The sequence below is a fragment of the Sinohyriopsis cumingii genome, chromosome 2 (assembly GCF_028554795.1).
Source record: "Sinohyriopsis cumingii isolate HCF-2022 chromosome 2, ASM2855479v2, whole genome shotgun sequence".
NCBI classification, from domain to species: Eukaryota; Metazoa; Mollusca; class Bivalvia; order Unionida; family Unionidae; genus Sinohyriopsis; species Sinohyriopsis cumingii.
In genome coordinates this window covers 63,124,735-63,150,138 of record NC_142962.1, presented here as the reverse complement: position 1 = coordinate 63,150,138, position 25,404 = coordinate 63,124,735, and the positions used below count along the sequence as shown (strand labels likewise).

Genomic DNA, 25,404 nt, shown 5'->3' with positions numbered 1-25,404 from the left:
TTTAAACAAAGTCTAAATAGTACACCATTCCATCGTCAAAATTAGAAAACCATAAAACAAATTAAAAGATACAATATAACATCATAAAGGAAGAAATACAACTGGGAAAGATATTTGATCTATACTTGCTGTCTCAAACATAAAGAAAATATAGCATACACACAATATAACACCATTACATATAGCAAACACTGAGACCTAGGCGACATATAGCAAAGGTTACAAAACATTTCAAGGGAATGAACTTCGAGCAAGGTGAGGGAAACCAGACTCGGACGAACAACCCTTTAGATAACACTATGGAAACATAAATACCCCATCAAAAATTCTAAAAACTAAATTTTTTATATAAAATTTTGTTTTAATAAAACGTAGAACACATCTGAGGGGGAAATACACAAATATAAAACACTTTTTATTTTTTTGGGGAAATGGGGGCATCTGTCCGTTGCCCCCCCCCCACTCCCAAAAAAGTGTGTGTGTGTGTGTGTGTGTGTTATTATACCCATTACATTACTTGCAAAATATATATGGTGCTGACATTTTCGGCAAGAGGGAGACCTACCGATATTCTGCATATAATTATTTTAATGTTTTTCAGAGCGAGAGTATTGGGGCCTGATCTGTTCAATATATTTCTCAACTGATACAGCAGGTATAATCAGAGGCGTAGCGGGGGGGGGGAAGGGGAGTACATATGTCCCCGGGCGCCAAGGTACAGGGGCGCCAAAATGAGGCTTACAACGTTACATTATAATAAGTAAACAAGGGTAATATTCAAAAATGTGATTAAACGGGGAGGGGGCTGGGGCGCCAATTTTATAGTTCGTCCCCGGGCGCAAAATATCATAGCTACGCCTCTGGGTATAATAGAGACCCCCCCCCCCCCCCGAGTTTGCCACAGAGCGCTCGTGTAATATACGGTTTAATACAAAATACATGATTGTGGGCAGGAATATACAAAATTTGGTCGATATACATGATCGTTGGTATCTATTCAAACGAGGGCCATGAAATACATTAGCAAATTCCTACAGTATTTTAAGGCAGGCGATTACGAATTATTTAAACCACGTTTTTCATCTGTCACAGATTTTATAATCATTTTGAAGTGGCTGCTTTATCTCGAGGAAAACGAGCGGTAAGTGTTATACAAAACAAAATCTTAATAGCAATTTGATCACTTTCGCGTCATTTGACAGTAAGAATAGTAATAAATAGAGGATAATTTCTTTTCCTACGTTAGGCCTAATACCTGGTATGTTTTTTAGTGTGGTACACACACAAAAAACAACCCCAAAACAACACTAACAACATTTTAAAAAACCCACAAAAACGAGTGCCGTGCCGAATCCACGGGCTAAAATGCTTTATTATCATTTTTTTTTATTTATAGCATCAATCACAAATTGAAATATATACAGTATTAGCGTTGGAAAAGAAAGTTTTCTTTTTGTTATATTTTTTTTCTCACCCTAGCGAAACACTTTCTGCAAATGACCTTAATAAAGAAAAATAATAAATTAACCTAAACCACTTTGAATGTCGACCGTATCTTTTATTTACACGGCATCATGCGCGGAAGAAAATACCAACTGAACCGGGATTTCAGACAGCAGATGAATTGAAGTTGATTCATTGAACATCATTAGCAATTGTACAATCAAACAGATGCAACAATGAAAAGTGGAACTATGAAAAATCGAGAATGTTAGATTTGCGAAGGATTTATTCCGAATCATTGTCTGCTAATAGAGAATTCATGTCAGTTGCTGTGTCGGCGATGCCCACACAGCGCGCCGTCCAAATGTGAAGTTGCGTTTTGCTGACAGACATAACACTGTGCCATAATTTATATGATGGCATGTAAAGAAGCTGCTTAAATTATAGTATTTAAAAGTTTCTTCATTTTGTAAGAGCTCAAGAAATTAATTCTGGTTTGAAAGACAAGATGACGGTAAAACTCAGAAGACGTAGCTGTACAGTACCGTTGGTGTTGGAGACGTCATAATAAAGGTAACTGCGTTAACTTCGCTTTTTGTTTGGTAATTTGTTGGATATTATCTTTTGCTGATCTTCTTTGAGCTTGGAGTAAATTTTACATTCTGAACATTTTTATTTGCACTTATCTGCTTAATATGTATTGCTGGGATATCATATAGAATATGAAGTCAGTATAATGGTACTATATTACATATTTGAATGATAAAAGACTGGTAAATGATATAATGATAAACTACAAAATAAATAATTTGCCCAATATCCCAAATATGTTAATTAAAACAAACATTGAATGTAAATTCAGATATAATGAGCAGTTGTAAGAAGTAAGAAATAACATTTTATCCATTGAACCTGTTATGTGTTATCATCATCAGTTTTAAAATAAACACATGGAGACAAGTTTGCTTAAATTCTAAAATTAACACACACACACACACACACACACACATATGGTATTTTAATCTAATACAGAAATGGTGACATTGATATATGCAGACCAATAGTTTTTTTCTTCTACAGATATAAATTAAAAAGCCTAATTCTGAGAGTTTCACCTACAACATTCATGATGGGAAAGGGCCACTAATTAAGAGCTGACATATGTGGAAGAAAAATACCATCCATGTTGAAAAGGGCTAGAGGTAATGTGAGAAAACATAATTTATCAATCTTATTTAACATTATTGTTGATATTTTATCTCAACTGGTCAAAAGGCTAAGTGGGTTTATGTAATGGTCCAGAGTGTGTTATTTATTTCACATCCCCTTCTGTCTTTCAACAGTAAGAAATTAGCTACTTTGGAGTCCATAGTTCTGATCAATTTGTTTATATAAAACTTGGTTTTGGGCTTAAATCAACATCTTGGATAAATCTAATAATGAGCAAAATCCAAGTATATACATGTGATCATGTATAAGATTAGTTGAGTTTTTTAACCAGCCTAAAAGCCATACTTTCACAATATAGGCTAAAATCATTAAGTTGTCCTTGAAGTTTGATGAGTGTTAACCATTAATAATAATAAGGTGATCTTTCATCTGAGTATGTTACCACTGCATGCAATATTTATACATGTAGTGCAGTTTTTACTAAACGTAGAATACATGCTTATATAAATGAGATCTAGATTGAAGAAGTGAAGATGCATACAAATACATGAGGTTATAACCACTACTGCTGATTCAAGTTTGATCATGCTTGGCCATTGGGCTTATAGAGTCAAGTTTCACAATGATGCTTATTATGAGTGTGATAAAGGTATGGTAGTGAAGTGACCTTGCATCTGATTGGCAGAGTTTCTTATGATTTGCACAACAGTGTTTATGATCCAATTTAGATCTGACTTGTTTAATTATTTGCTTGTATGTCTGAGGCTATAAGCAAAATCTATGCATATAATGTGGTGGTTCTACATCTCACTAGCCATTCTTGCTACTGCTCTTAAAACTATTTCTCATTAATTTCATCAGACTTGGTGAATAGATTTATCTCATCAAGATATAGCAAAAGAGCAATTTTGTAAAAAAAATATTCATTCATATTAAACTCAAATTCTGCATCTGATTGGTTGACCTTGCAAATACTATAAGGGCTCTATTTCTGACAAAAAGATTATTTTGATCTAATGTAGCAGAAATGCTTATATGATCAAAACATTGAACATATTTGATGACAAATAAGAAATAGTTTTTCATGCAAATTTGATAAACATTGATAAATCGGTTCATATCATTAAAAGCTTGGAAGAGTTTGATTACATGTGAGACCATCACATATTAATCATTCTTTATTTAGAGAATTATTTTTGTCAGGATTTAGTAAAATATGTAAAATCAATATGGACTGGTTTTGTTATGTACAGCAACACTAGTTGTTTACTGAGTACTGAGGGAATTGGAGTAAGGCAAGGGTACATTGCAGTAGGTAACCTGGTTGACTTGATAACAGGATTTTAACACAAACATTTTTATCAGGAGTCTAGCATACTAACCATTGATTCACTGCAGATCCTGCCCCCATTAGTTACCTTTTAATACATAAAGCATTTGGGTTTTTTATGTCACAAATCCCATAGGGATTAAAATTAACATCATAGGTCTCACTGGATAGTTTCGTATTTTGACATCCCTCTAATTTTTAAGGTAGAAGGCATGAACCTAATTATCACAAGCCTAGCATTTATAAATTTACACATAAGCTAAATCTATAATGTGGTTCAGATTTACTTTGAGTTAGGCATGGAAATAGGTTGGCTTGTTGGTGACTGCCTGTCACAGTTAGATGAGCATTGGAGATCATATGCGTAACTTAGTCTGCAAATGAGCTGCCGACTTTTATTTGTGTCTGCTACAGAGGTAAATATAAAAAAATCTTGATGGTAGAGGGGTGATGAAAAGTATGCTAATTTGTTATAGTACTAGTGAACTTTATTCATGCATAAGGCACATACTGATTCTTTTAGTTGCCTTGTCACAGAAAAATATTGAAAATAGCTATTTCTAGTAAAAAATGAATGTAAAATGTACCTGCATCCTTTGACCCTACCAGAACCAAACTAAAAGCTCAAATTTGTGCAGCTGCTTTTGCTCATCACAAACATAATTGGGAGTATAACTGCTAACCCTACCCTCTAGCACACATTTCATTCATTCATTGGATTAAAGTCACGTGCACCTTTCGGTATGTGCGACTGTTTAGTTTGTACACGTTTGTGTACTTTTTGAATTTAGTGATTAACTTATACAATGCCCCCAAGCAAGCAAGCCGAAGCCCAGGTGCCCCAAAAGGTCCCGCCCAGGCTCTCATCGCTGCAACCTTCTCCATCGTTGTACTCCGTTGGTGGTCTGTTTCTGCATCCTGCATCTCCTTCCTCTCTCATTTCAGGCAGTAACCGAAGCACACCAGCAGCAGTATTATGAAATTTTCGTTGCAATCAATGCCCAGTTCCCTATATTTATTGGGCTATTCCTGTACTATCTTGCCAAACATGTGATTGTCACATACGCTTCAGATATTCCTGAGTTGTGAATTTTCCTATCTTTTGTAAGGTCTATTAAATTTTGTGTACTTTGCGTACTTGAATTTTCCGAAAATTTTTTCACATCTAGTAGGCTTTTAGTAGCCCTTTATTTTGTTTTGGAGATCTCAATCTGGTTAAGTATTTCGTACGTGTGGCTTTAAACCAATCAGTGTGTTTCAGGGCCAGTAAGTTGTTGGTCAAAAGAGGGCTTTCGTGGGTCAGAATGAAAGCCCTATGTGGTAAAATTTGTTTGTAAAAAAGAAAAAAAAAAAGAAAAGAAAAGAAAAAAAAGGTGGGTAGGGAGTGTGTATGCTATATTTGTGTGATGGCTATAGACATTTTTGTTCGTTTTTCTGCTTTTCCCACAAATCCCGACAACACACATTCACGCTCAGTTTCTCATTCACACTTATAAGTAGATGGGGATGGGGGGTGGCCTTATTTCTTTTGTTTGATTTCGGGAAGGCAATTCTTTTCATACTGGGGGGTGGGGGTGGTTTGATTATTTGAGGCATACTCTTTTCATTGTTTCTGCCTTCATTCCCCAAGGTCTGCAAGTGTCCTGTTCTTTCTTCTTTTACTGCCTTAGGACGTTTAACTTCATCCTGTGCCTTTTCCTGCTCTTCTTTATTTCAGCTCTTTCTGCCTTATCCCGTGTCCGTTTCTATTTTGGTCTTCTCGTCCTTTTGATACTGCCATGTTCGCCGTGAGATGTTTTCTTCGAGGGAGGTGGTTTGATTGCCTTTGTTTCCCTTCGCTTTGACCACTTGGCTATTTACCTGTTATTTTTGTTTAGCTTAGCTATTTGTGATTTATTTTAATGTATATTTTTTTTTTTTTTATTTTTTTATATTTTTTTTATTTTTTTTTTGATCCTACGGGACCTAGCATGCCGTTATAATTCCGAAACAGTGATTTTGTAATATTTTGTCCTTATCTGGTTTTTATTGTTCGGGTTATGATCGGCTGTGCCAGCCTGTGAACCCACGATACCAAGCCGGCCGTCACAATTCCCAAACAGTGATTTGTAATATTTTGACTGGTCTTTGATTTACTTTTTAATATTTTTTTTTTTGTTTTTTGTTTTTTTTTTTTTTTTTCCTTTTTTTCTTTTTTTTTTTTTTTTTTTTGAACCTACGGGGCCTAGCATGCCATTATAATTCCAAAACAGTGATTTTGTAATATTCGTCCTTATCTGGTTTTTATTGTTCGGGTTATGAGCGGCGGTGTCAGTCTGTGAACCCACTAGCCCGAGCCGGCTGTCACAATTCCCAAACAGTGATTTGTAATATTTTGATTGGTTTTTTTCTTTTTTGGTTCGATCTTTTAGGTTTATTGGTTTTAATTTCTTTACATGGTCTCTCTTTATACCCAACCCTTCATTCGGTTTAGATTTGTCCCCTTTTGCCTATTTTGTTAATGAATGTCATGATGTTATTATAGGTCATTCCTATGTTATTGTTTTTTGCCACAAGTAACTCCGGGTATGTCCACCGTTCTCCTATTTGTTCCTGTTGAGATTTTAGTTCGGCCCTTTCCTGGTTGTATTTGGGGCATATATTTATTAAGTGTGCGATTGTTTCTGGAGTTGGGCAGTAGGGGCAGTTTTCGGTTGGTCCCCTTTTTATGTGTTTCCCTGCGCATCCTGCCAATAGTGTTTTACCTGTTCTTATTCTATTTATTATTGTTATATCGTATGGATTTTTGAAGGTCGGACTTTTGACTTTTCTACTTACTTTTTTCATCATCGTGTGTATTAGACTGTTTGCATCCGATTTTTCCCATAGCTCTTGCCACATGTCATTGATCTTGTCCCATGTTATTGATTTCAGTGACGCTGTATGCTATATTTTGGGCTTTTGGTTCGTTTGTGGCGTTTTTTGCTTCTGCATCTGCTTTGTCATTGCCTGGGATTATGGATGTGAGAGGGTATCCATACGAATTCAACGTGTTTGTTGTTTTTTTCAATCTCTTTAAGTAGCGATCTTGCATGATTAATCATATTAGGTCTGCTCTTGGATTGGTCTGTTGCTAACGATTGTAGTACACTGTAAGAGTCGCTTAGAATGACTGCCTTAGTTGTGGGGTATGTTTTGACGTATGTTAATGCCATTAGTATTGCCATGAATTCTACCGTGTATATAGCGCATTGGTCTGGGAGTCTTTTTCCAACGGCGACATCTAATTTTGGGATCACTATCCCTGCTGCAGTTTTATTTGGATTTTTGGTTTTTGATCCATCTGCGAAGATTTGCGTGTATGTCTCGTATTTGTTGTCAATGTACGTTAGTATTGATGCTCTTAGTCCTATCGGGTCATTTTGTTTTTGTCCTAGTTTACGTAAGCTAAGATCTATTTGTGGTGTGGGACAGGTCCACGGGGGGTCTGGGTAGTACCTTATTTTTTCTGGGTTGATATTTGCGATTTGAAATTTCCTTTTTAATTCTATAATTATTTTCCCACTAGGTATTTTTTTATTTTTTCCTTTTGTATCGAATGGTTTGTCGCATGCTAAGAGGGCTTGTAGCGTGAGGTGGTTGGGTTGGTGTATTGATATTCGAGTCGAGTATCGCAGCATCAATTCCTTCCGCCTTAGGTCTAGCGGGGGTTCTCCTACTATTATTAAGATATCTTGTGTGGGGGTACCATTTAGGACGCCGGTGCATACCCTTAGCGCTTTGGACTGTGTCTAGTTTCTTTAGTAACGTGGCGTTCGCCGCTCCATATACCTGGCAACCGTAGTCCAATTTTGCTCTTATAAGTGCTCTATATAGGGTAACGAGTGTTTTTTTGATCAACCCCCCAATTCACCCCTCTGAGGTTTCTGTGGAGGTTGATGTCTCGTTTGCACTTCGTTACGAGTTCTTGGATATGAGCTGCCCACGTGAGTTCGTGGTCGAATACCATACCTAGGAGTGTCGCTTGTTTTTCGAATTTGATGGGTACCCCCTTTAGGGTTAAGTTTGGAGTGGGTGGGGGGTGGCCACCTCCCGGATTGAAAACTATGCCTACTGTTTTTAGAGGTGACAATTTAAATCCCCATTTATCTGTCCAATTTCCTATATCGTTTAGTCCTTTTTGTAAGTGCTTGGTCGTTTCTCTGCTGGCTGGGTTGCCAGTTTTCCATACGGCGCTGTCATCGGCGAATTGGGATAAGTCAAGGTGGTTGGGTTTTACCGCTGTTTCCAGGTCGTTTATCATTATATTAAATAAAGTTGGGCTGATTACGCTTCATTGTGGCGTGCCATTTTCCAGTTTGTATCGTTCGGAGTAGTCTTGTCCTAGTCTGACTTGTATCTTTCTATCGGTTAGGAAGTTAGCAATAAATTTGTATATATTGCCAGTTATTCCGTATGGTTTAAGTTTACTTATCAGTCCCTTAGTCCACATTAGATCATATGCTTTTTCCATGTCTAAGAAGATGGCTGTAACATATCTGGATTTTTAAAATTTTTCTCTAGATGCTAATTTGACAGCGGTTTCTAGTCTCATGAGTTGGTCTATTGTGCTTCGGTAGTTGCGAAACCCGCTCTGTGTATTAGCTAGTAGTCCTTTGCTTTCTAAATGGTATTTCAGCCTGTTGTTTACCATAGTTTCCATTATTTTACATATATTGTCTGTTAGTGATATGGGCCTGTATGATTTTATATCGCTTGAGGGTTTTCCAGGCTTAAGAATCGGGACCACTACTGCCTTTTTCCATCTTATAGGTATGGTACCGGTTTCCCATATTTTATTAATGAGGTTAAGTGCAATTGTGACAAGTTTTTTGGGTAGGTTCTTGTACATTTCATACCCCAAAGTATCCTCCCCGGGGGATGTGGTCTTTTTGCCGGCGAGGGCCTTTCTCCATTCGGCTTCTGTAAACGGAAGGTTTAGTGGGCCGTCATTATTTCCTGCTTCCTTTATGTTGTCAGAGTTGCTTTCCTCAAATTGCCTTTTATGATTTTTAAACTTATCCTCTAAGTTGGTATTGCTACACATGTTGGCGAAATAGTTTGCGAATAATTCTGCCTTATGTTTGTTGTTTTGTCCAGGTATGTTGGGGGTTATTGATTTAGTTTTGCCTCTCATTTTTTTAATTCTTTACCACACCTCCTTCGATTTTGTGTTAATATCTAGTTTTGAGCAGAATTCTCTCCATGAGTTTTGTTTAGCTATCATAATAGTTTGTTTGGCAGTTTTTTCCTTTTCCTTGTAGTAGTTAAAGTCCCTATTATTTTTAGTTCTTTTGAATTTGTTTAGAGCTCTTTTTTTCTCTTTAATTGCTATTTTACATTCATTATTCCACCAGGGCACCGTGGGTTTGGGTGCTACTCCTTTAGTTTTAGGAATTGTTTCTTGGGCCATTGTGTTAATGGTTTCTATTAATTTGTCATTAAAGGTGTCAATGTCCCGGTGATATATGGTTTCTGGGTCGATTGAGTCACCTATCTGTTTGAACCTAATCCAGTTGGCCTGTTCGTATTTCCATCTTGGTGTGAAGGACGCTTTATTTTGAGGTATTCTAATTTGTATTTCTATATTTATAAGGTAATGGTCACTTCCCATAGGGTCGCTTTCATCAACTTGCCAATCAGAAATGCCTGTTAATCTTGGTGTGCATAGAGATAGGTCTATTGCTGATGTGTGGCCTGTTCTGTCATCTATCCGGGTGTGCATTCCGTTGTTTAGAAAAACTAAGTTGCATTTTTGTGCCCATTTTTCTAAAATTTTTCCTTTAATGTCCGTCTTTTGACTCCCCCATAGTTCATTGTGCGCATTGAAGTCCCCGCATATTACCACCCATTCTCCACAGTCTTTAATCATTTTGATTGTTTCGTCTGCACTTAAATTGCGCTGCTCATTTGTTTCATAGAGGTTAACGATTAGTACCTGCTTAGTTTGAGCGGTTATTTTGACTATCTGTATTTCGAAGTCATTGGGCGGTCTACTATCTGTTAATTTATGCATTTCTGATGTAATTCCATCTCTAACAAAGGTTGCTAACCCCCCTCCTCTTGCTGTGGGGGATCGATGCTTTAGGTATTTGGTGTTGTAGCCTATGATGTTTGGGATACGTGAGGTATAATTTAGGTGGGTTTCCTGTATGCATATAACATCTGGTTTTCTTTCCTGTTCAAGTATTTTGTTATTTAGTTGGTCAGCGTGGGCCCTAAGGCCGCGTGCATTCCATTGCCATATTTTGATTTCTGCTCTGGAATCCATCTCTAGTGCAAAAAGTCTTAATAGTTTGTTTAATTTACTGTTGTTTTCGTTTTATGCGTGTTTCCTACCAGTGAGGGTGCTACCTATTTATTTTGTTTTTGGTATCCTGATTTTTGTTTTGGCCTGCTTATAGTTTACCCCATGGGAGATCATATATTCGACTATTAGGGCTTCTCTAAGAGCCCTGGGGCATTCTGCGTGGTTTGGTTTGTGGTTACCACTACAGTTAGCGCAGTGCTGATTGGTGGCGCTACATGTTTTCCGGTCTGGGTGGTGAAGACCACATTGATTGCACCGGAATAGGTTTCCGCAACTCTTAGAGTAATGCCCCCAATTTTTGCAGTTGCCACAGAACCGTGGTTTGTTTTTGAAAGCAAAAATTTTTTTAGCCTTGAGTTTTTCAGCTATTTTGATAGTTTCTGGGGTGGCGCCCTTAAAAAAGAGTACCACTGCAGTGCTATCCTTTCCCCTTCTTGTTTTTAGGCGGATTGCTTTCTCTACTTCCTGTCCTTTACTCCTTATGTAGTCTACTATTTCATTGGTTTTATTTTGAGTTGATACGTATATGACTCCTTTGTTGTGTGTTTTTGGGGGGTTTGGGTCTATGTGTTGTTTTGTTCTGTTGTGTCTAGTGACCTGAACATTTATTTGGTCTATTCTTTCAATTTCCATATATTTGGCAATCTGTTGTTCAGTGGTGCATTTGATTATCAGCAAGTCGTCTCTAGTGCTTTTAAGCGTGAATTCTCCTTGGTGATGTTTGTTCAGTTGCCATGCTATGGTTTTAAAGGCTAACTTCGTTATTTTGGAATTTACTCCCTTGACGAAGAGAGTCAGTTCAGCGGGGTGTTTCTTGTTTTGGATATTTTGCAGACTGGTCTTTTTTCCCCTGGTGTTTGTCTCTTTAGCTGACTTTGTTTCGTTGTCCATAACCGGCTTGCTGGGTCTTGTATTCTGACAGTTAGTGTGTTTCTTATTCTTTCTAACTGGTATTTGGGATTTGGTTTTCCTATTATTCTTACCTTTTGTTGAGTCGTGTGTGACTGCTTTATTTGTGGTAGGGTGAGGGCGTTCTGTTTCATCTAGTAGGTTCTCAGTTTGAGTCCCCTGGCTGCTAGTGTTTTTAACCAGCGTGGTCTGGGTTGTTTTTGTGCTTGTTGAGTATTGTTCCTCAGTTTGGGTACTCATGTCGGATGTAGTTTTGCGGTTACTCGGTAGATTGTCCACATTCTCGTTTACGCTTGGTGACAGGTAGAGTCTACTCATCGAGTCAGTTGGGGTCGAGTTGAAAATTGGCGTTAAGAACTGTATCTGTCGTTTTTCTCTTAGGGGGGATGAGACTGCTTCGGAGTAAGTTTGCCTTAGTTTATCTGCCTTTAGGTTGACCAGGCAGCTGAGATAACTATTTGATGATGTGACATTAATTTTGTTGTTATCCATCTTGAGTTTCTTTATTTGATGTAAGGTATATATGACGGGATATTTCTTTAGTTTTAATCCTGGGTTTGTTTTGATTTCTTGCAATTTATTTGAGTTTAATTCTAGCTTAAAGCTATCTGTCTTAACTATACTTTATTCTACTTAGTACTATGAAAAAGCAACAGCTGTAAGGGGATATGCAAATAGCTTTTATTCTGATTTGTGTAATTAATTATTATATTACTATTATCCAATTTAAACTTATTGAAGGCCCCGAGTGGCCGAGTGGTCTAAAGCGCTCTTCGTTACAGATCACTGCCATCTCACCTCTGTCTGCGGCGGTTCGAGTCTAAGATTCAGCCAATGTGGGTATGTGAGAAAGCTTGCCAGTAGCTTCTCGAGGGTCGGTGGTTCTTTCCCGGGTTTTCACGGGTTCTTCCTCCACCATTAATACTGGCCGCCATGTATAGCCTATCTTGTGCTGAAAAATGGCGTTAAACCCCACAACAACAAAAAAACTTATTGAAAATTATTTTCTAGCCAAATGGTCAAAGTAAAAGGTTTTACTTACCCCGATCCAATTTTCTTTTTAAGATCTTTAGAGTTTTTAAATACAGCCTTCTAATTATACAAGTTTCATTACATTGGTCAATAATTAGTCACATGTGATGACACTTGTAACTAATCAAACCACAGCAACTGAGAGCAGACTAAGCACTGATATTTATATGGTACAGTGGCAATATACAGTCTGTCTGCCGCAACACATGAAACAAACTGGACAAATCTGAAAGCCTTGAATTTGACTTTATTTATCTGTATGGTAGAACAGAACCTGAGTTGAAAAGCTTTTAAAGAAAGACCTTGATATCAAACCTAATAATAACTGCAGGAGTTATATTATGGATAATTAACCATTCTCTCAGTTTCAAACTGGGCATTCCATCCCATGGGGTTCTAAATGTAAACCAAGTGTAACTGATATCCTAATGAACTGTAAAGACCATAGCAGCACAACAGCAGGGGACCAGGTATGTCCAGATCCAGAAATCACAGACCAGTTTCAAACTGATGATGAACCACATAAAAATTACACATCTGCTAGAACTTATGTTATGAAGATAACTTAAATTGCATTATTATTAATCCTCCTCCTCACATTCATCATAATTGAGATGCATCATATATGTTTTATTGTAAAATAGTTTATGCAACATAATTCAGTGAAGACCTTTGCTGCCAATTTACCAGTGAACCATTTGTTTCAATGAACATATTTTATGTTGTAACAAGGAGCATCATTTAAACATTATGATACACTTATCATACCTGTATATGAAATCTTAATACTAACACTTATACTTGCAATACTACTACTAATAAAAACACCTGCATTGATAATTTGATTATGTTCAATTGGACTTGTATCTAAATGATCACCAGCTGTATGAAAAGACATATTTTAATATATAGATATTGGATGGAATACTAGTTACCACAATTGAATAGTCATATGATAAATGATATATTATTTTAAACAATTTATATTTGCAGTGAAACATACTTTTACATTATTTTCACTTAAATTTCATTTATAGAGCAGTATACTCTGCATTCATTAAATTACTGAAATGGTTATAATACAACAACAAATACTGCAACTTCCAGAATCACAAAAATCAAAAGATATAAACAAAAACTTCCCTACATGTATCAACAGTTGTCACTTAATAGACAGAACTCTGAAGATTTAGAATAGGATGTTAACAAATTAGGTATTCAAGTTAAAAAGAAAAAAATACCAAGTAAGCTTACTACCAAAAAATCAAACAATAACAGTGAATTTTAGTACATTCCCAGGAAACAGAATATATGATTTTTCTTAACTTGATCTGATACATCTTAAATCTATAGAAAATGATTCATATTGTATGACTAAAATATTATGTAAACAAAAATTCCATCACTTTTTTCAGATGCAACATGCATACCCCAACCCATCCTTCTTGATCATAAAGTATACCAGCATTCCACTATAAGATGGGGAGCTGTAGTGGCTCAGTGGTTAGCTTTCTGGACCTGTGAAATAAGGTAGGTTCAAATTCTACCATCAGACCAACCTGGGTTAGCTACCATGGTGTGTCCTTGGGCAAGGCACTATACTTAAAGTGCCTTGGCACTAAATAACTTACTTGTGTTGGTTTACCATAAAAGGCCAAACCAAACACAAAAAAACAACAACTTTAAAATATGAGTTTTGTCAATACTAAGTAATTGAAAATCATACTGAAGAAATGTTTTTGTTAATACAGATTAATGGATCTAAAAAATCTCTTTCTTCTGCAGGAGTTTAAAATGTTAAATTAAAAAGGTCATGGTACACATTGCTTTGTTCGTACACATCAGGCTCCGTAACCCATATCCAACTAAAAATTTTAGTAGAGTCTGAATAAAACATATTTTAATCTGGATGATAATATTCTTTCTCCATTCATATATTACACCACCAAGATTGATCCAAATAAGATTACATTTTAATATAACACTGAGGATGAGTATGCCTCTTAACAACTTACAAATGTGGAGAGAATGGAGTTAAACTGAACTTTGATTTCTTTTCAACCATAGCACAAGATGATCATTTATTATGAAAAAACCTGAATAAAGTTGGAGTTCATAACCATGACAGTCTTGATACAATATAAATTCAATATATTATTGTTGTCTTGAGGTATAGTTCTGTATATTACAATCTCACACAAGATCAGGGTATATTTTAGTACTATACAGTTAATTCGGGATTGTATTAATACCTATTCTGGTGAATGAACATTAAATAAGATTTACTATTTTGGAACCAGTTGCAATAAAGTTTACTAAACAAGAGAAAATATGACTTTACTATAATATCTAAAATGTAAAATCTGCAAACAGAATACTTGCTTGACTTTACACTTCAACTATATCATAATATTTATTTGAAATGAATTTATACAAATGGCATTAAATTTGGTTTCAGCCTGGTAATGACAATGGTAGTAGTGAATAGGGACGGTCTAGGGACTAGGGAACTTCCATGTTAAAAAGGGTATATCCACTCTGGGGACTATGTAATTTAACATGGGAGAAAAAAAAATATATCCATTCTAGGGACAAGGGGAATTTAACATGGGAGAAAGAAAAAAAACTATTCACTCTAGGGACAAGGGAAATTGAACATGGGGAATAAATCGTGGGACTGTCTTGGGACTAGGGGAAATGGAACAGGGTCGGGACCCTATTTTAATAAGGTCCCGACCTGATGGGTCTATGAAAATGGAACAGGCGAAAATTGAAACAGGGAGGGGTCTCTATTTTTTTATTATTTTTTTAAACAAAAAAATAAAAAAAGGGGTAGGCAATTGAAAGTCAAGATCTTTTCGAGAGATAGGAATGGCCCTGAAAAGGGCCTTTGGTTTTATGTTAATATACCCTTAACATAAAGGGCATCTGTGACATCTTCTTCTTGACCTTAGGCTGTGCCTGACTGCAGGACCATAGATTAAGACTCTTTTGAGGCATCCTTGATGCTCCACATAAGATTCTTCGCATCCACAGGCTGGTGTCTGTCCTGTGGATAACTGTCCAGTTGGATCGGACATACATTGATATGTCCGTCCGGAACATCATCGAAGACACAAGCGTTGAAGATTGTACATCGGTCCACATGTTGGGGTGCTGAGTAACAGGTGAAGGAATGCAGTGAACTGTACTTATTTATAGGGGGAGGAAGGATTGAAACGGATTGAGTTTGTTGACCAATCCAAACACGCGTTACAAAATTCAGTCAGCCCACGTCCAATCCGAAGAGAGCAGTCTGTGACGTCACATAGTCTATATAGATTCGCTAGCGCCTGTGCGTAGTCAATCTAAGCGACAGTTTTTCAACATGACGGAAACTCAGAAAACGATCAGTTTGGGTGCACTGATGGTGGAGACTACCCAAGGGAACCCAGACTTACTTTCAGAAGAGGTGAATTGGGATTTTGTGGATTTTTTTACCTTGCAAGAATTTGTTCCTGAACCTTCGTCACCTTCTCCTTCATTACCGCACATGGAAAATTTTAGACAGAGACAGAAAGAAGAATTGGAGAAATTTATACAACAGCAAAAGGAAGCGGAACAAGCTTTTCTCCTACAGCAACAGCAGCAAGAAGAAGAGGTAAGAAAAAAACAAGAAGAAGAAGACGCAGCAGCAAAGAAACAAGGGTGTCAAAATCAAACGGTCACGGTACTGTTAGACATTTTAGTTAAGAAGTCTGAAACAGATGTATCAGACTTCTTTATTACGGCCGAAGAGAATACGACCTTCCCAAGCTAAACACTCCAACCCTGTGACTACGCCTACTGCACCATCCTTAGTGATTTCAACGAAATCATCATCAACAGTACGCAGTCCAGAAGTAGGCCTTGGCCATGGCAAAGGCTTAAGACAGTTAAAGTTGATTGTTTAAACTCACCCCTTACACCAAAAAAGGCCCTTTTCAGGGCCATCCACGTCTCTCGAAAAGAGATAGGCTTTCAATTGCCAATAACTAAAAAAAAACATTTTACCCAATAGTACCTGTCTGTGTATGAGTGTGCGTGAGTGTAGGTTCTTATTTTAAAATCAAAACCCAAAGACACTTACCTTTTATAATTAATTTATTCTTTTATAAATATTTACAATTCACAATTCACAACAGAGCACTTTAAAAAATTCATAGACTTATTCTGTCTCATTGTTCACTCTCTGTTTTTTTAATTTCTTCACCGTCATAGTCTTTTCCTCCTCTTCCTCCTCACTTTCTTCCCTTCTTTTCTTCTCCTGTTTCTTTTTCTTCACCTGTCTGTTTTCTTCCTCTTCCTCTTCCTCTGAAGAATCCCTCTCTTCTTCTGACTCCTCTTGTTTCTTTTTTGGGCAGTCTGGTGACCAATGTCCTTTTTCTTGACAATAATAACAGGTATCTTGACTTTTGTCTCTTCTAACCCCTTTTTTTTCTTTTTTGACGGTCTGGACACTCTGAAGACCAATGCCCTTTCTTCTGACAGATATAGCAAGTATCTTGACTTTTATCTTGAAAGGAAGGAGAGTAGTCCCTCGGCTGGTCTGAAGAGAATTTTCTAATGACCCCTCGCAAAGCTCTGATGAAACGTTCAATCTTGGTAGTCTCTTCCATTGTTGTGCTCAGTTTGAGAGTGAAATGAATAGTGAAAGGACAAGACACATACCCTTTATATACGCTGGTCTGCTATGACTATAAATTAATCCATGGTGTTTAAACTTTAGTCATTTGACTTTTTGCTATCGAGATGAAATGATCCAATTCATTTGAGAAGAAAGAAGAAGAAAGTAAGAGGCAGAAACGTGATCTATCGCCTCGTACTAGGGCTGAAGTCTTGGCACAAATTCATGCCAGTGATTTTGAAGAGGACATGAGTGAACCAGAATCCAAACCCTCTAAACAAAGTTTACCACCCTTAGTCAACCCTGAAAAGTACTATGACATTCGAGAGACGGAAAAGCGTCCCTCTAGAAAATTTAGAACTACGGCTTACAAATACACAGTGAAGTTTAAAGATTTCAAGTCTGAAGTACTGTTAGAGAAAGCAAAAGGGTTCATCACCGACATGTGGGATTCTTTGCTCACCACACTCAAGCGACAATGTCAACCCGAAGAAGATGATCGCTTGAGACTTTCCATACAACATGACGGCTTGAAATCCCCTGTTTGGATCGAGTTTAGCAGCCCTGCAGAATTGACCACTTCCAAAGTCATGGACAAGATTCAACACGTGCAACAATCTAATGACCAGTTTGACATCACCGATGGAAAAGCCACACTGGACATGACCCACGTCTCTCCTCCTCAAGGGACCGGACAATGCAGAAAGACCTTATTGGTCAACAACCTTCGCATTACCAAAACAAGTCTTGTCCAAATTAACAATTTTCAAGACCACATGTGTTTAGCCCGAGCCATCGTGGTGGGATGAACCTATGCCGACAAGAACGACACGGTAGAATGGAAAAGAGCCTGGGAGAACATTCGAAAATCGAACCGAGCCAAACAACGAAATGAAGCAGAACTTCTGTTACAACAAGCATGCCTGTCCAAAGACACATCCTGTGGCATTCCTGAGATGCAAAATTTGCAAGATGCCCTAGCTCCACGATACACCTTGAAAGTGCACCCTCAAGAAGTGCGCGGGTCTCTGTTGTTTCGAGGGAAAGACTTTAAGGATGGAAAATACATTCACCTCTATCATCACGATGACCATTTCGATACCATTACCACTATCACTGGATTCCTGGGATACAAATATTACTGTGAGAAATGTGACTTATGATGGTTATAATAATCGAGAGCAACACAAACATTGTGGATCGAAATGCTCAGGATGTTTGGCCTCTCAACCCTGTCTGAGCGAAGGGCAAGAACCAGTGCATTGTCCTGCTTGTCTGCGCACATTTGTCAGCCCTGCCTGTTACCAACAACATCTGAAGATGCAAGGTTCACAGAAGAAATGTGCTTGTCAACTCCTGAGATTGTGCCCAATGTGTGGACAAGGTCTATGTATCAACAGTACCAAGGCACACGTATGTTCAGGAAAGAAAAAATGTCACATTTGTCACTGCATTGTGGACTTGGAACACCAATGCTACATACAAAAATACCAATCCCAACCAGAGAAAGAGGATGGTCACAAGAAGAAGAAAGGCAATTTCATCTTTTTCGATTTCGAATGCATGCAAGAGATCAGTATTCACATTCCTAATTTCTGCGTGGCTCATCGAGCGTGCGAGAAGTGATTCAAGAACCTATCTTGAGTTATTGCCCTCACTGCAGTAAGATTCCTGGAGGGCGTGAAAAAATCTTTCAAGGACCGAACATACTAGCCGATTTCACACAATGGGTCTTAGACCCCATCGACAAGACGTGGAGCCAAGAGGACATCGAACATTATTATGGAGATTGTCATTGTCATGCCACGGTGATGGCTCACAATTTCTCCGGATATGATGGACAGTTTCTTTTGAGATGTTATACGGAACGTGGCATCGAGCGTCCTAAAATCACTTTGAACGGAGCCAAAATCATTTTCATGCAAGTGGGACAAGTGCAGTTTAAAGATTCGATGAGCTACTTAGCCATGCCTTTGAGTCGAATGCCTAAAATGTTTGGAATGACAGAAATGGCTAAAGGATACTTTCCACACTTTTTCAATACAGAAGCCAATCAACACGCCGTTCTACCCCATTTGCCTCAGGCTCACTATTACGACCCTGACAACATGCGTACCGAACGAGAAACTTTCTACGCTTGGTACCAGGCTCACGCCTCCGACCCTTTCGACTTTCAGGAAGAAATGCTAAAGTATCGTCGTTCCGACATGGACATTTTACGGCGATGCTGTGGAAAATTTCGAGAACTGTTCATGGAACATGGAGGGGTTGATCATTTAAAAGAGGCTTGCACCATTGCCAAAGCGTGTTCCTTAGTCTACCGACAACGATTCATGCTTGAAAACACTGTGGCTGTCATCAGTCCTCAAACGACCAACTATGTCAAACGTCAATACTCGGTCAAAGCCCCATGCTGGTTGCATTACTTGTGCGACAAGGAAGACAAATGGATTCAGCATGCCCGCAACGGACAGGGCGAAAGATCATCGGAATGCATTCGGTCAATGGCTGGGACTTAGAAAACCCCAAGATCATGTACGAGTTTAACGGTTGCTTATTTCACGGATGTCCCGTCTGTTACCCTGACCGCGGCACTAAAAATCAGTTCTTACAACGAACCATGGAAGACTTGTACCAGGCCATTTGTCAGCCACGCCTAAAGTTAGAACAGGAAGGATACCAAGTGGTGGAAATGTGGGAACACAAATACAATCACCGTTTGAACACCGATCCCGAGTTTAAACGCCTCATGGAAAGTTACCAGTTCATGGACCCCCTGAACCCAAGTAATAGTTTGTACGGAGGAAGGACCAATGCCACCTGTTTGCTGTACCAAGCTGACGAAGAGAAAGGAGAAGAAATCATATACTTGGACGTGTGTTCACTGTATCCCTACGTGTGCAAATATTGTTGCTTTCCTGCAGGGCACCCACAATTGTTCACCGAACACATCGACCTAAAAAACATTCGACAATACGAAGGCTTGATCAAGTGCAAAGTTTTGCCTCCCACGAACCTATACCATCCCATCTTACCTCGCCATTGCCAAGGCAAACTTATGTTTCCTTTGTGCCGTACTTGTGCTGAAACGTGCAACCAAGATCAACCTTGTCATCACACCCAGGAAGAACGGGCCTTGACGGGGACATGGGTCAGCGTAGAATTGTTCAAAGCTCTGAACATGGGATACCAACTGTTAGAAGTGTACGAAATTTGCCACTTTCCCAAGACACAATAATTCCACAAGGGTGACCCCACGCAGAAAGGCATTTTCGCAGACTACGTGGATGCCTTTTTGAAACTGAGCAAGAAGCCAGTGGCTATCTGTCCTGGTGTCACACTCCCGAAGACCAAAAGACATTCAGAGAGAAATTCTGGGCACAAGAAGGCATTACTTCAGATCACATTGAGAAAAACGAAGGCAGGCGATCGTTTGCCAAAGTGATGTTAAATTGCTTGTGGGGTAAAATGGCACAATGACTGTGTTTACCCAAGACGGAGTATTTCACCGAACCTTCCCGCTACTTTCAGATGATTCACGACAAAGCCAAATTCATGAAACACGTGGACGTCGTTCGTGAGGATTTGATCTTGGTGAATTACGAAGAAGATCTGAACTTTGTAGAAGATGACCCCTTTGGAAATGTCATCATTGCAGCTTACATGACAGCTCATGCTCGCTTAAAATTGTACGAAGCTTTAGAACTGTTAGGGGAACGTGTCTTGTACTTTGACATGGACAGTTGCATTTATATCGATCACCCGAGTCAACAGCACCCTGACATCGAAGGAGACCGTTTAGGAGCCTGGACAGACAAGCACCCCGATGACAAGATTCTAAGTTTCGTTAGTGGTGGTCCCAAAAATTACGGCTACGAATACTGGGCCAAACAAGGAGAAGTGCACACGAAGTGTAAAGTGAAAGGACTTACTCTGAATTATCGTACCAGTCGAGTGGTCAACTTTGGCATATTGAAAGAAGCCTTGCAGTCTAGAGATAGTGACCACCTATCAACCCAACAAGATTGTACGTTTACCCACACACCACATCGTCAGTCGACCCTTGGAAAAAGTCTATCAAATCGTGTAGCAGAAGCGAGTGCGGCTTCCCACCCACTTTACTTTGCCGTATGGACATGTCGGTATAAAACATTGGTTGTAAGAGGATAGCCACCCACCAGAAGGATGACTTCGCCGCAGCAAGAATCGAGTGAGAAATCCAGTGAGAACTCCAAGTTCAAACCCTACCATTTTCCAGTCTTCTTACCTGACTATTGTGATTGTGCCCGTCGATTGGACATGTTTCAAAAATGGCCTACGGATAGGGAAGGATTACCTTCTTCGTATGTTTTAGCTAGAACAGGATTTGTCTACTTCGGACCCGAGTCAGGATTGGGATACGAAGTACAGTGTTTCGCTTGCGGACTTAAGTTACGAATGGATCTATGTATCTACAAAGATTCAGCTATTCTGGAACATACTCGATGGTCTCCGCACTGCCCTTACCTTTCAATGGCCTTTCCACCCATTAAACTACGGTACAATTATGATGGTACCTTAGAGACGGTACCTTCCAAAACTAGACGTAAACACATTGCATCCTATTTCATTGTTGTTTCTTTTCCACATAATAGCTTATTTTTTATAAAATGTTAAACTTTACTAATCTTTTTTCAAGATCACTTTAGTTTGCAAAAATACATCTTGTCATTTATTGGCATTCTACATTGAATTTTGTAAACTAGCTATAAACCTGACCTAATTACTCAACTTAACTGCTGACAGAAACAGTCTACAGTAAATGTATTTCATTTCTATAGCTCGATGGATAAACATTACATCTTTTAAAGCTGTGCACAGAATAGGCCGACATATCACGAGTCAGGAAAACATGGGGGTGGTATCCCCTGTGTCCAAAATTAATATCATTTTGAATAGAATATTCTAGTGACAATTGCCTCTTTTCAAATGGTAAGCATTGCTTTTTTTTATTTTCATTAATCTGTCAAATTCGGTATGCATTTTGCTTTAATATTTGAGATGGAAACCTTAGGTGCATAGAAATGTCAGACAGCATTGTACATCATGGATGGTGTCCAACATACTTTTATGATCATAAAACAAAATCCCATTTTTTAGTTATGGCCACTGATTTAAAAAATATTCATCCAAGCTAAATATAATAATAATAATAATGAGGACTTTGTATAGCGCCTAATCTTTAGAAGCTCTAAGCGCTTTGCAACATTAGACAACATAAAAACATACACAATGATATGATTACAAAAACAAACACCATGAAATTAGAAAACATAAAAAACATGCTGAGAATATTTAAGGTAGTTAACATTATTAAGTCATTAAGTTTGTTTTTGTAGTCAAAATAAGTAGTTTTGAGAGCACTCTTGAATGGGATCACTGCGTCTTTGTGACTAAGTTCAGTGGGCAATTCATTCCATGTTGCTGGGCCCTGGTATGCAAAAGAATGCTGTCCATGTGACTTTGTTTTCATAGTGAGAATAATGAGTATATGATTGTCGGAAGAGGAGTGTAAGTATCTTGCTTGTGTGTACACATAGGTGAGGTCGGATAGGTATGTTGGACTAGAGTCTGTCAGTGAAACATAGCACAGAGAACTAATGTTGTGTTTGATTCTGGATCGAATGGATAGCCAGTGTTGGGTACAGAGCAGCGGGGAGGTGTGCTCTGATTGTGGTACTCTTAGTATGATCCAAGCAGCTATGTTTTGAACTTTTTGAAGTCTCTGCAGTAGATATTAAGATGAACCAGACAGAACTGAGTTACCATAGTCCAGTCTTGAAAGCAGTAATGAACACACAAGTGTTTTAGTGGCATCAACTGAAAGATATCTGAGAATGGAGCTGATGCGTCTCAGCTCAAGATACGCAGCCTTGCATATGTTCATGACATGTTGGTGCAATGTGAGAGTACTGTCCAGAGTAACACCTAGGTTTTGTACTGATTGTGTGAATTTAATGTTGGTGTTGCTGATATTTATTGTGTGAGGTAAAGGATGTGAATGAGAAAGTCTTTGATAAGTAAGTATGGCTTGATTTAAATTGTGTTTTTCATGTGACTTGCCAGAGATTTTTAAATGAATTGATAAAGTAACTTGAGACACATTTCAAAGTACATGTTTTAAAAATATTCCATTGATTATTGCTGGCATTTAGAAAAATGCAATGCATCCTTTGTTGTGAAACTTATTTTAAAACATTGTATTACTCATGCAGAAGCCTGCTTGAAAACTAATGGCAAAGCAAAGGCAAATGGAATGGAAGAGACCATATCAGAGACCCTCAAATATGCACCCAACCAACGCAGAATGATAAAAAACAAGGTAATCCAAATGACTCTTATTTCATCAATTTTGGATTCAGTTTCGTCTTTTAAAGCATAGTATTTGCAAAGCGGATGCATTTCTAAACTGATAACAAAATCAGCTTATCCTATTGCCCAGGACTATCAGAGCTAGAGTCCAGCTAACTACAATATGCATATATCTTGTCTGATCGGACAAGTGCCTCCATTTGGAATTTTTATTCACATGAAATATTTGGATGAAATAAATTCATCTTTGTGCAAATTGATTGCACCATCCACTTGCCAGAAATGACAAGTAAGTGCAAAGTTATCTTGTATCATGGCTTAACGATAGTAAGGGAAGCACAAGTGCAGTGAAGAAAATTTCATACATTTTTATAATGCTGATTAACATGACTTCTGCATATGTAACTAGTGCTGAGATGATATGACTTTATTTAAGCATTACAATTTTGTTTTAATTTGCAGGTGCCTGAGCAGAAGAAGTAATAGATAAACTTTACAGTGGAGTTGGAGACTGATTCTGATTCATAATCTTAATTAAATCTAGAAAATAAACATTAAAGTCATATTAAAATATCTGTTGTATTGTTTCCTTCTTTCATTTTTCTCTTAAAAACAAATGTCTGAACCTTTAGTCTGTAAATTCAGTGGATTCCTTATCAGCCCATCTACTTTTACTTTACACCATGCTACTTTAAAAAAAAAATGAATTATCCCCATTGGGGTAGGTCCCCCCAACCCCCCACCCTACTTTGTCAACTTACCTGCCACATTTAAATCTAATGGAAGGCCCTGCTGTAAAGCCTGTTAGTAAAACTACCCAACAAGAGGATTTCATACATTTGCAACTCCTAGATGGATGGTAATGTTTTCATTTTTGTAATGTAGATTTGGACATTCTTGCCACCAGTATGGAATATGTGTTTCAGAAACACAAGCAGCTTTCATCAGATTTGCATATAGGTTTTATATGTTGTGAGTATGTTGTAGGAAGTTTTTTTAAATAACATCATATGAGATGATGCCAGTGGAAATGGCAGAAAAGTGTCTGTATTGTTCACCAACTACACCTTGTTCTTACAAAATGTGGCTGTTACACATTCCCATGATGATGTCACTGACAGCCATCAGTGAGGAATGCCCCAACAAGCATAATACAAATTGCTTCCATTGTAATTGTTACAATTCCATTCTGACCACTCCGGTGTCCTAGTGGTTAGAGCGTCCGCCTCAGAAGCGGGAGGTCATGGGTTCAAACCCCAGCCAAGTCATACCAAAGACTTACAAAAATGGTATTAACAGCTACCTCGCTAGACGCTCAGCATTAAGAGGTTAGTGTTAGGACTGATCGGCCTGGTGTCAGGATAATGTGACTGGGTGCAACATCATACTACATGTTTGCAGCATGATGCCCCAGTGCTATACATCACTATAAACTGCCACACTGCAGACATCGTAGCAATATGACTGAAAAATTATTCAAGCTACGTTAAAAATCCAATCACACACACACAATTCCATTCTACGATCCAGAACCAACACTAATTCCGTACTACAGTTCTTGCATTTCAATCCAATTTTGCTTTTGAAATGTAGTGCCACTCAATTCATAATGAACCCATTCATTTCAAACACTCACAAATACTTATTATTCCTGTCTACAACTGAAAAATATCTATATAAAAAAACGTGTAACTGTGTTTTATGCAAGGGCATGGAGATGCACAAAAACTTGCACCTGAAGCTTGAATAAAACCCCGACTGTGGATAAGACTTTACCCATCGATTACCCCAGCTTGGGGATAAATTCCGACCGTGGCGATTTATTATATATCCTATGACTGCTCCAGCTTGAGGGCAAAATCCAAGCACATCCCTAAAAAGATAACAAGTATAGCGGCTCTTTACCTTCTGTAAATGCCACTTGAGCTTCCTGATGCTGTTGTATCTGCCATTTGACAGAATCATGAATGTGGATATATTTCTTAATTGCCTCTAGTTGTTGAGCTAGTTTAGCTGTATGAAATTCCTTTGTGCAGACTCACTCATTATTAATATTACAACAGTGATTTAATTACACATCACCTGTCAGCACACCGATGATAAGTCAGTTATTTTATAACACACCAACAAGCTTGCCACTTGCACCCCCCCCCCCCTTTTTTTTTTATTTGGGCACCTGTGGACATGAATCTGCAA

The 25,404-nt window shown here is 38.2% G+C and overlaps 1 protein-coding gene and 1 long non-coding RNA gene across 5 annotated transcripts in view; both read left to right on the top strand.

Annotated features, from left to right (window-relative positions):
• Positions 1 to 25,404, top strand: part of LOC149805042 (uncharacterized) — a 103,747-nt gene that overhangs the window by 31,453 nt on the left and 46,890 nt on the right. The window lies entirely within an intron of this gene.
• LOC149805043 (uncharacterized) lies at positions 967 to 23,763 on the top strand. Of its 2 annotated transcripts, XR_016417482.1 has the most exons (5): positions 967 to 2,016; positions 2,524 to 2,645; positions 13,628 to 13,742; positions 23,112 to 23,218; positions 23,671 to 23,763. It is a non-coding gene; the product is annotated as an uncharacterized LOC149805043 (long non-coding RNA). The 2 variants fall into 2 exon arrangements; XR_016417481.1 differs by lacking the exon at positions 23,671 to 23,763 and having other exon boundaries at positions 969 to 2,016; positions 23,112 to 23,518.